General features: G+C 40.9%; 1 long non-coding RNA gene across 5 annotated transcripts; it reads left to right on the forward strand.

Annotated features, from left to right (window-relative positions):
* The first annotated feature begins 3 nt into the window (after window positions 1-3).
* Window positions 4-9,764, forward strand: LOC104153426 (uncharacterized). 5 transcript variants are annotated; one of them, XR_011140926.1, is made up of 7 exons: window positions 4-110; window positions 530-630; window positions 3,859-3,971; window positions 4,787-4,866; window positions 5,104-5,236; window positions 7,567-8,728; window positions 9,347-9,764. It is a non-coding gene; the product is annotated as an uncharacterized lncRNA (long non-coding RNA). The 5 variants fall into 5 exon arrangements; XR_011140924.1 differs by lacking the exon at window positions 4,787-4,866 and having other exon boundaries at window positions 7,567-7,980; window positions 8,551-8,728; XR_011140923.1 differs by lacking the exon at window positions 4,787-4,866.
* Window positions 9,765-10,304: the final 540 nt, after the last annotated feature.

A 10,304-nucleotide genomic window follows, 5' to 3' on the forward strand; every position in this document is an offset into this window, starting at 1 on the left:
CGGCCTCCCCCGGCGCAGACGCAGCGCGGCGCCGCCGGGGACCGCCTCATGGCGGCGCGCGGGGCAACGGCCGTAACAGCCATAACGGCCGGCGGCGGCGGCGGTTCGGGGTGCGGTGCCGCGGCGCGCGGGGAGGCGGGCGGGTCGCCCTCCCCGAAACGCGTTTCAGCAAGGGGGAAGGAGTGGGGAGGGAGCTGGTCCTCGCAGGAGGGCGAGGAGCTGGTGGCAGGTTGCTCCGTGTCGCCTTCTCGTCGCCCTCCTTCCTCTCCCCAGCAGGAGGGCGGCTGGGGGAGGGAGGAGCGGCAGCGTTTGGGCCTTCCGAAACGCGGTCCCCTTTCGCCATAACCTCGCTGCTGCCCCCCCCCCCCCAAACCACCGCGGTGCCCCCCCCACTTCGCCGGCGCACCGCAGCCGGCGAGGTGCAAAGACTTCAAACGCGTGCTCCTATGGGGAGGGGGAGGGAAATGAATAATATTTTGTCTGCGGCGCCTCTCGGCCTGCCACGGTGCTTCAGGTCTGTGTTACATAGGTGCCGCAGGAACCGCAGCGGCCGGTAGCGCCACGGCCGGGAGCGGAGCGGGAGGCAGCAGCACCCGAGTGACAAAACAAGGCGGGAAAGGGGCGGCAGAGGTGAGCGTGCCATCCACCCTGCTAACTCCCCCTCTCTCACGCTTCTAGCCCTTCGGCACGTTTTTCAGTTATTTTGTGGAGAACGTTTAAGACCAAGGATATTGTTGTGCCGCTGTTACTCGTCGCAGGCTCCTGGCGCGCATGGTGTGGTGCACAGGCTGTTGGGCGTGTTTTCGCTTCTAAATGTGCGCCTGAGTAAACTGCACGTGTTTCAGTCTGCCAGGAAGAATGAAGTCTGCGCTCTTCTTCTTTTTGTATTTCTGGTCAGTGAGGCTGCATCTCGAATCTGATGCTTAGATCATCCCGCCTGAAACTTTTGCGGAATGCTGTGGTGTTGTCTAGGGCTGACTGTGTACTTTCTAATCATTTTTTCACTGTATTTTAGCTCTCACTAATTCAGTGTTCAGTAAGGCAGTAACTAGAATTAGGAAAGTAAGCTGCAGAGTCACAGTGAGATTATGATAGGAGGTATGCTAGTTTTCTTTCTGAGGAAAAAAGATTAAATACAAATGTTCCATCTCTATCATATAGAAATAAGTCTTTAATATTTTATATTTGCTTCAGATCTATTAACTGATCTCATACTTTGCTCATGTTCTGTTAGTATTGATGACAAAGGTGTTCTTAATATGTATTAAAACTTCTCTAACTTAATGTAAATGTAAGACACCTTTCACTGGTTTAGAAGTCAAGAGGAGGCTACTAAAAAAAAAAAAAAAGAGAGGGAGATGCTTATTAATCAGGAGATCAGTTGCAGAAAACTTCAGGGCCCATACTTGCTAGATATAGCCCATAGACCTGGGATCCCTCTCCATGTTTAAATGTTCTGTTGTCTTCCCAACAGCTGGCAGGAACTCATATTCTTCCATACAAACTTGGCAGGGTCAGATTTTTCCCTTGGTGTGATGGCACTTGCTTCATGTGCATTGACTTCAGTGAAACTACACTGGCCTGTGTTCTGATATTAGTACACAAAATATTCTTCTTATGTCCTGACATCCAGATAATTCCTCAGAAAGTGCGGTTCAAAATCCAAAATACAATCTCAGTATTTTCCACAATTATATTGTATTCTATTTCCTGAGGTCTTCTGGCCCCATCTTAAATTTAAAAAAAACCCTATATCCTAGGCTTACAGGTTCAGTGAAGTGTTTCACTTATAACGCCAGAACAAAAAGCATACATCAGAATAAGTATATTCACATAGAGGTACTTGCTCACTTATGCCAATATAACTGGTAAAAATTGCCTATGTAGCCCAGCTGATTACTGAACAAGGCAACAGAAAAACAAAGGATCTGATTCTAATTTGTTGTGTGATAAACACATCCACTAGCACTGTCAAACAACCAAGGGAATTTGATACCGTGATATTACTGAAGTGTAGTTAGAGGTGGACACTTTTGCAAATTCCTCTGAAAAGTCCTAGCCTTTTAAGTTGTCTAGTAGTGATAAATAATGGTTGTATCCACCTGTTTTGTTGGAGAAAAAGAATACTGTGAGAGTGAATTAGCAAACATTTCAATGATGTTTTTTAAAATACAAAGACTATACCTTTTACTTTCTTCACTTAGTAAAACTAATTATGTATTGATTCATGTAGTTCATGTTGTGACAACATTTAGGTCAAAAAATTCTGAAGATAGGCAAACCATTGCCAAGCAACATCACAGAATACCTTTAAAGGACACATTCACTGTGATTCTACATATTCCAAATACGAACCATTACTATAGTCATGGTTTAACCTTCTTAAAGCAAAATACTATTGAATGGACATAATCATTCTCAAATGATCCATGTTGCTAGCAGTTTCCATAAAGTACTGTGTACAGCGTAAGAAAAATCAGTGTTCCTTTCCATGTAGCCAGCAACTCAAACTATTAAGCAGCAGGACGGATACCGCTGTACACTTTCAGTTGCTGCTTGTGCCACTTAACCCTAAGGAGTTGCAAACATTTTATCCAACTGGTTAAGCAGGGCTTACAAGTACTTTATATTACTTGCAAATGATAAAGAAGCTAAAGCATACTGGTTTATTTAGTCCAGTGTCCTCTGCTCAACTGTCATCTTCCGTTTCCTGAGATTTCAGTTTAATAATCATCAATACTTTCTGATACTTCACTGCTTTTCTAAGTATTGAACTTGCGTTTAATTTCATGTCTAACCTCATAAGTATGAATAAGTCACATATTTCAATATCCTTATGAAGCACAATGTAGCTATATGGTTGAGCTCATTTTGTAGTGGTTCACAGGGATGTAGGTTAGGGAAAAAAAAGGACTCCCATTCTAACTAATAGGGTTCCTTCTGTTACTCAATTTCATTTTCTGCCTTTCTGAAGTATAAAATAAAACATGCTGTTTCACTGTCTTGGAGAAGCCAGGAATGCCCGTATTAATTAAAAGTAAATAAAGCTATACAACTTAAACAACAGCAAGCCCAGTAATTGAGGAATTAACAAATTTATTTGTCCCTCTCAGTATTTGGGAAGAACATAGGTAGCATCTGTGGATGAACCTAGCATAACAAATTCTGATTTGACAGAAGTTCTTTTTTGTTGTTTCCTTTTAAACAGCGCTGCCTTATTAGTAAAAAATGTGGATTATGTGATATTTATATGGCTTTGTTTTCTCAATTTGGCCTTGATTTTCTGGTTCGGTGCATGAACTGATACATGCCTCCTGGAGGTCTATCCACTGCCATTTCCCATTTTCTGGTGGCACACTCGTTCTCACCAGGGAAGTTCACTGACCTTTGCTCTGACCTTCCCTGAGTAGAGCTCTTTTTTTCTCTGTCAGGCTTTTCATGTCACTTTCTAGCTGCCTGTCCCCCTCTCTCACAAACAAGCACACACACAGAGGCATGTATGAATCAGAAACTTTGTAGCCCATTCATGGTCCTGGAATTTATGTCAGTGCTGTATTCCTGCTCTCCTTGCAACTTCTCCAAAATGATGCAAGGTTGAGAGTGACTGAGGTTAGCAAACAAGGGGAGAAGGGGAGGTCAGCAGTGTCTCACCTGCTGCAAAAAAAGCTAGCGCAGGTGGCAGCTAAGACAGCTGCTGGTTAAGAAGAAAATGGCCACTGAATTTGACGTTACTTAATTAAGAAAGTGCCTTAGCCCCTGTTCCCCACCTCCTATGCTTCTAGGCATGGCACTAGTGGGGGCTGGGCAATTACATTTTCCCAGTGAAGCTTTTGGACGTAGTATCTGTCTGTCTTTCAGGCTCATTGAAGACCCAAATAAATGCCTCTTTGTTCAGTGATGACTGAAACAATGAAAAAATACCACCCAGGAGCTAGACCACATGCAGATGTGAACCACAGCTTCGCCAGATGGTACGGGCACTCTCTGGGATTTTGATACCAAATGCAGCGGTAATATAGGCTGTGTGTGTATGTAAGAAAGAGAGAGCAAAACCATTACAGATTCACTCAGAGAAAAATGTCTCAAAGGCTTCCAGATAAAAACCTGTAGTATGATCTTAAAGACCGAAAGAGAGCAGGGAACAATACCAAGAGAAAAAGGCAGACCTGTTGTCAAAGCAAAGTTTTCCTACTACGGTCAGAGAAACAGGACTTTATAAACATTCTTTGTAAATGAACGGAGTTGCATTAGAGAAATACCTGTCTGTGATTCTACTCTTGAAAGAAAAATGATACGGGATTTCAAAGTCTGTCTAATTCTGCAAATCAAAAGAGGTTGCAGTACACTGTAAACTACTGAATCCCTTATTTCTTCCATTGGTGGGGATACAAACTAAACTATTGAAAGATCCACTACACCCACAGGTGAGAATGGAGCAGACTTATTCCAAGCTTATCCATCTGTCCAGAGATAAAAATCTCTCAAGAGTGCCTTTTTTAGTTGTGGTGAGAATGGGAGGTTCTGCAGATTCTTCAGTTTGGCTTTGCTTATTCAAGTCACATCGCTTCTTGCAGCTTATGTGTTGATACAGTGGGTCAACTTTGTGCTAGAATTGTAAGAATGGTTCTCTCCGAATTCAAGAATGCTCTTCTGGTATATAAGGAATGTTAGTATATTTCAATGTGCGCGTACAAAACTGAATGTTTGTCATGGAACGAGAACAAAAAAAGGACAAGCTATGTCTTTTTTTAATTCAATGCTATTTTATATTAAAAAAAAATCCTAGGTAACCAACAAGTGCCAAGCTTTAAAGAGAGAAACTCCACCATTTAGGATATTTGAAAAAGTCCATGGGTGTGTCTTGAGGTAATAAAGATTTTTATTCTTTAGTATGAAGAAAAAATAAAAGGCATGGGGTGAAGTTCTGGCCCAGTGAACAAAAAGAGAAGTTACTGGTATCAACAGGGATTTCACCCAGTTTCTGTCATCAAAGTCAAGGCCACAACAAACAGACTTTATAGTTTTACAATACTAAAAATATTTTTTCCCCTTTAGATGTCGTGGACAATACTATGAGACATCAGCAAGTGTTTCTATTTTCAGGTTTCAAAACCAAACTAAGATGGTCAGATGGTTTGCTGTACTTTGCAGAATGCAACATATCTTCCTGACAACTACTTAAGTTGAACTGCTTAAATTCATGGAGCTCTGAACTGCAAGGATTGGTGAAGAAGAGGTATTTAACACTTCTTTACTTCTGACTCTCCTTTTTTTCCCACTGTACCTTCAAAAGGTGTGAATTTTGTAGATGTAACTGATGCCTCTTAGCCCTTTATCTTGATCTTCCTTTTAGCTAGTTTGAGGATAATGTCACTGTGCAAGGCAGCCACACCAGTTTTGAGGATCTTAACCATGCTGGTGATTCAAAGAAAAGATTACTGCAACTCATAAGCCTCTCATTGCTATTAAAAGTTGTTGGATGACTTCGGATGTCATCTTTAGAGGATTTGCTCCTCTTTAACTCAACAAATCTTAAGAAAAACATGTGCCAAATCACAATGCATGTTTATTTCCTATTTGTTCAGTAATAACGTAGGTCATGTTCTGAATTCAGACGTACTATATTCTTACATACCTATCTCATTAAAAATTGCTGGTAAGCATACTTATATGTATTAGTCCCGTAGAAGACTTTGTCACGTTACCTTGTATTGCATAAGAAGAATGAGAATCCAGCCACATGCTGTTCGACATTCAGCATCAGTTGATAGTGACCATGCGTTCACAATTCTTTTCAGTAAAATAACATATATAGCTCTAACACATAGCTCTGAGCACTGGGCTCATTGATGAGAATAAAAATACAAAGTTAAACACAAAAGCAGCTCAAGAGAAAATGATCGGAGAGGAAGAGGATTCTGGATGGATTATCTTTATTTATGTTAAGAGACTTAAAGGCAGGATTAAAACGAAGGCCATCAAAGGATGTGCATGGTTGTCAAACAGGTAAAATGCAGTATTAGATCTATCTGGCAACATATTAGGCAAATAACTAGGAAGGCCTATTAATTGCTGTATTCACATTAAACAGTCTATATACAATTACAGAACTAAGAACCACATATTACGTAATAGGTAAATTAATGAAGAGCATGTCACAGAACAAAAAAATGCTCTGAATGTATGGACATACCTTCTGAAAGTGCAGATTTAATAGTTTATATTGTTATTTTGTCAGCATAACACGATTTAACGTTAGACAGCATAAGGAGAAGGGAAGGAACAAATACTTAATTTCTGTGGTATCACTGGGAAAATGTGTCCCAGTTCTTTTATTGTGAAATTGTTTTCAGTATTTATTTCTTTGAAACAGTAGTATAAAAGTTGAGGACCTTGAATATATTTTTGTTGTGTTTTTCTTTAAACAGGTAGGGTGGCTGATAAAACATTACTTCATTGAACGCTCTCCCTTTATTAAATAAATACCAAATTCTAACACTAAAATGAATTCCATAGCACAAAAAAAATACTGCAGAAAATTTGCTGTTCCAATACATTTTGGTTATAACCAGTGGCCATTCAGTGATCTACAAACAAATGTAGTGGAAAGCAGCTTTATTCATGTACCAGCATTCTTCCAGTATCAGTCTCACAAGATCACTGCCCCTATGGGATTTATTGTTTCATGCATTTTTGTCTCTGTTGTCTGGATTTCAGAGTAACAGGAAGTCCACCTTCCCGTAAAAAACAGTTTGTGTTTGGAAAAGCCGCTCTGTAAATCAAATCAAGTCCAATTAACCAACTTATTACTAGAAGTCAAATAATATCTGCATAGGTTAACATGACAGGCCTAAACAGGGAGATTATAGAGGAGTATAGTGAATAAGTACTGACCTGTTCCATAATTAACGAACCAACCCAATATTTGGTCTACTTTACTGATAGTGAAATTCTAAGGAAGATCAAGGAGGTCAGCAAGGGCGGGAAATACAAAAGTAACAGTAGTCTTCATTGCTTGTATGTAGCCTGTACAAGTGTTACATCTAGATGTATCACAGAGACTGGCCTTTTAGACATAAATAGTGCCTCTTTCATGGAACAACTAGTTAGAAAGTCCATGAGAAGACAGCCTTTGACTTCATCCTGAGTAGTAGTTGGGATCTGGTTTAAAAACTCATATATTTGGAGAGCCAGTCTCTGAGCAATGACCATAACATACTTTGATGCATTACAGGATCACCAACAGCCAAAAAATTCACCAAATTTTGACTCAAAGAGTGGAACTGTATAAAAATAAGGCAGTTTGTTAAAAAGGGACAAAAAGGTGCAGCTAAATAATTAAATCCTTACAGGCAGCATGGAAGCTATTTTAAGATACACCTATTAGAAACATAAGGTCTATACACACACTTGGATTATTAAGGAGGGCCCGAGAAGGGTGAAGTAATATTCAAATGAAACAAAGTAGAAACATAAATCCCTGCAGATTGAATATAAGAAAACAATAAGATTGTCCCCCCAAAAAAGAATCAAAACTAATAATAGATTTTTCTTTGATTCTCTCAGCAACAGGAAGCCTTCCAGAAGTCTGTTGGAGCAATTGATAACCGTAGTATTAACAGGAGTACTCAAAGAACACAAGGCCCTTGAAGAGAAGTTTAATAAATCATTTGAGTCAGTTTTCACTGTGGAAGAAACTGCAATCACCAGTGGATATCCTGCAAATTGAAGGGATTTTGGAAGAGAGAATGGAAGAAACTTGATAAAATGAACAGTAAGAAATCTTGAGGACCAGATAGTATTCACCCACAGTATTCAAGGAGGAAACTGAAATTGCTAGCAGGTGTGCATAACCACAGTTTTAAAGCTGCACCGATACCTGGTGTCTACAGGATACCAAATGTAATATCAACTTCTAGGAGGAGTCCCATGGAAGATAGGGGGCCTGACAGGCCAGGAAGCTTGCTCTCTCCTCTGCAGGTCAGTAGAAACTATGATAGGGAACAGAATCAGTAGACACCTAGATAAATATGATCTACTTGGAAGAGTCAACATGACTTTTATAGAGGGAAATTCTGCCTTACAAACTTACTAAATTCCCTGAAGAGTCAACGTGCATGTGGAAAAGAGTGAGATGGTTGATACAGTCTAGTTGGATTTCCAAGGGGTAACTCATATTCTTGGAGCAGATAAAGGAATGCATGCTTTTCCACTCCGCCAGCCACAGAACCCTATATAAAGTGTCTGGTACATTTTTTTCCCGGTCACCCATTGCTTCCCTAAACTGCTGTTTCTCTCGCCTCTTTCAAACATCCTCCATAAATACCGGAGGTAAATAAATTTCCATTAAGCCTTAGTACCGAAAAAGTGCATCTCAGTCACTCTGTCTCCTCCCTTAACTTCTTCTCAGGACTGTAATTTTTGATTTCCCTTCTGTTGTGAGATGAGCAATACCATCCTGGCTGGAAAAAGTGATTTCAAGGGACAGAGCTCTAAAAGGTTGATTTCTAGGGTGAACCACCATGCTTAACCATCCTTCTGTCCCTGTAGTTGTACCTCCATTTCTAGGTCACCCAGGAAAGGGGATGCTGCATGAATGCGCAACTCACTGTCAAAGCCTGAAAACACCCTACCTGCTACCTAGCTCTTTAGCAGATGAAAAGGAATGGATACTTGCAGATCTTACACCAGACTGTGTGTGACAGGAACATTTCAAAAGGAGAATGAAGTAAGTGCCTTTCTCTGGACAAATTGCCTCCGTGCTCAAAAGGAATTCGGCCGTTTCCCATGGGATAAACGTAGAGCTCAGTTGTATCACCATCCCTCTCATGCTGCTGTATCTCTCCTGTTCATCTGATGAGGTGTCACCTTGGCACATGAATAGCAGTCTAAAATATGAGCTCCACCGGTACTATCTGGGGATCTTATTTCTTAAAATAGTTCCATTTAATTTTTAGATCTGTCTTGTAAGATAGGAATGCTGTGGCCATTTAGGTATCTTTTAAAGCCTCCTGATTTCCTGCAGAACTAAAAAATCTGATCTGTGGTAGGTCTCATTTGGTGCTTGATGTCCTACACCCTGCTATTTCCACAGAGCAAAGCACTAGTTTCCTTCTCCCATGGCTGGATTAAATTTCTCAGCACTCGTAATTTATTTAATCAAGGGTCAAGGGGTGGGGGAAACGGAGCTGCTGCAACTCCTCTAATTATGGTCAGAAATATAATTCTAACTGGCAGTAGAATGGGACTGAGTCGGCTAAAACAGTGGAGGCAAGGTGCCTGGTGTTAAGACTTCTTGGTTTTAAAATGACAACCTTTCCAGCTGTGTCCTTTTTTCCTCTGACAGGACCCCACCACTCAAAATTCTGAGCAAATAGGAACAGACGAGATTGCAAAAATGCAATGCCCATCGGAGTAACGTGTTTGCGTCAATCTGAGAATCATGACTGATGTTGTCAAAATTGGACTTGGTTTTTCACATCGGCCAGCATGTGACCACCTGGCTTGAACAACAGACGTTTTGTTCCTTTTATGAATGAGAGGCACTCTATCAGCAAAACATGAATGGGCCCAGTTATATTCAATAAACTGAGTTTTTCTTAGCTTTTGTTTCCCTTTGAGGAGAAGAAATTTGATGCCATTGCAGTGAGTAGAAACTGATTCAAAAACTGACCTTGGGGAAGCAAAACACGAAGACTGTTGCATTTTGGATGCTGTAAAAATAGGATTTGAGGAACTCTTGATTAAATTCAATCAAATAATCAGTCTGGACCTCACAGTAAGAGCCCACAGTTTTCCTGTGTTGCGGGTATGATTTAATTGCATTGTTTATGGCACAATGAGAGACAACTTAATGGTGCACTTGAAATTTGCAGGGTTGTGGCCTTCCTCTTTTGCCATACAAAGCAAGTACAGAAGATGCCACTGGTAACTGGATTGCAGATCCTACTTAGTTGCCTATCTAAAGTAGAAAAATACAATCGCATCCCATTCTTCAATGTACTTGAAATGCTTTTGAGAATTTGTATGTTGTATCCTCAGGCCATCAGACACATATTGCAAGGTGCCCTTCAGAAATCCAGTAAAAATCCGTAGTTACTGCAGGAGAAAAACCTTGCCCCGAAACCCTTTGAAGTACACGTTGTGAATAACAGAAACCCAGCTAATCTCTGATTCCGGAAAAGCATTCAATGTTGCATTGCTGGTAGATTATTTCTGTAGGCGGGTGGAAGTTTTTATTTGCGATGCGGACACCTTTGCCAGCACCCCCCTCCCCCGCCCGGGTGAGGGGCAGGCCGAGCTGG

The sequence above is a fragment of the Struthio camelus genome, chromosome 4, assembly GCF_040807025.1.
Source record: "Struthio camelus isolate bStrCam1 chromosome 4, bStrCam1.hap1, whole genome shotgun sequence".
Taxonomy (NCBI): Eukaryota; Metazoa; Chordata; class Aves; order Struthioniformes; family Struthionidae; genus Struthio; species Struthio camelus.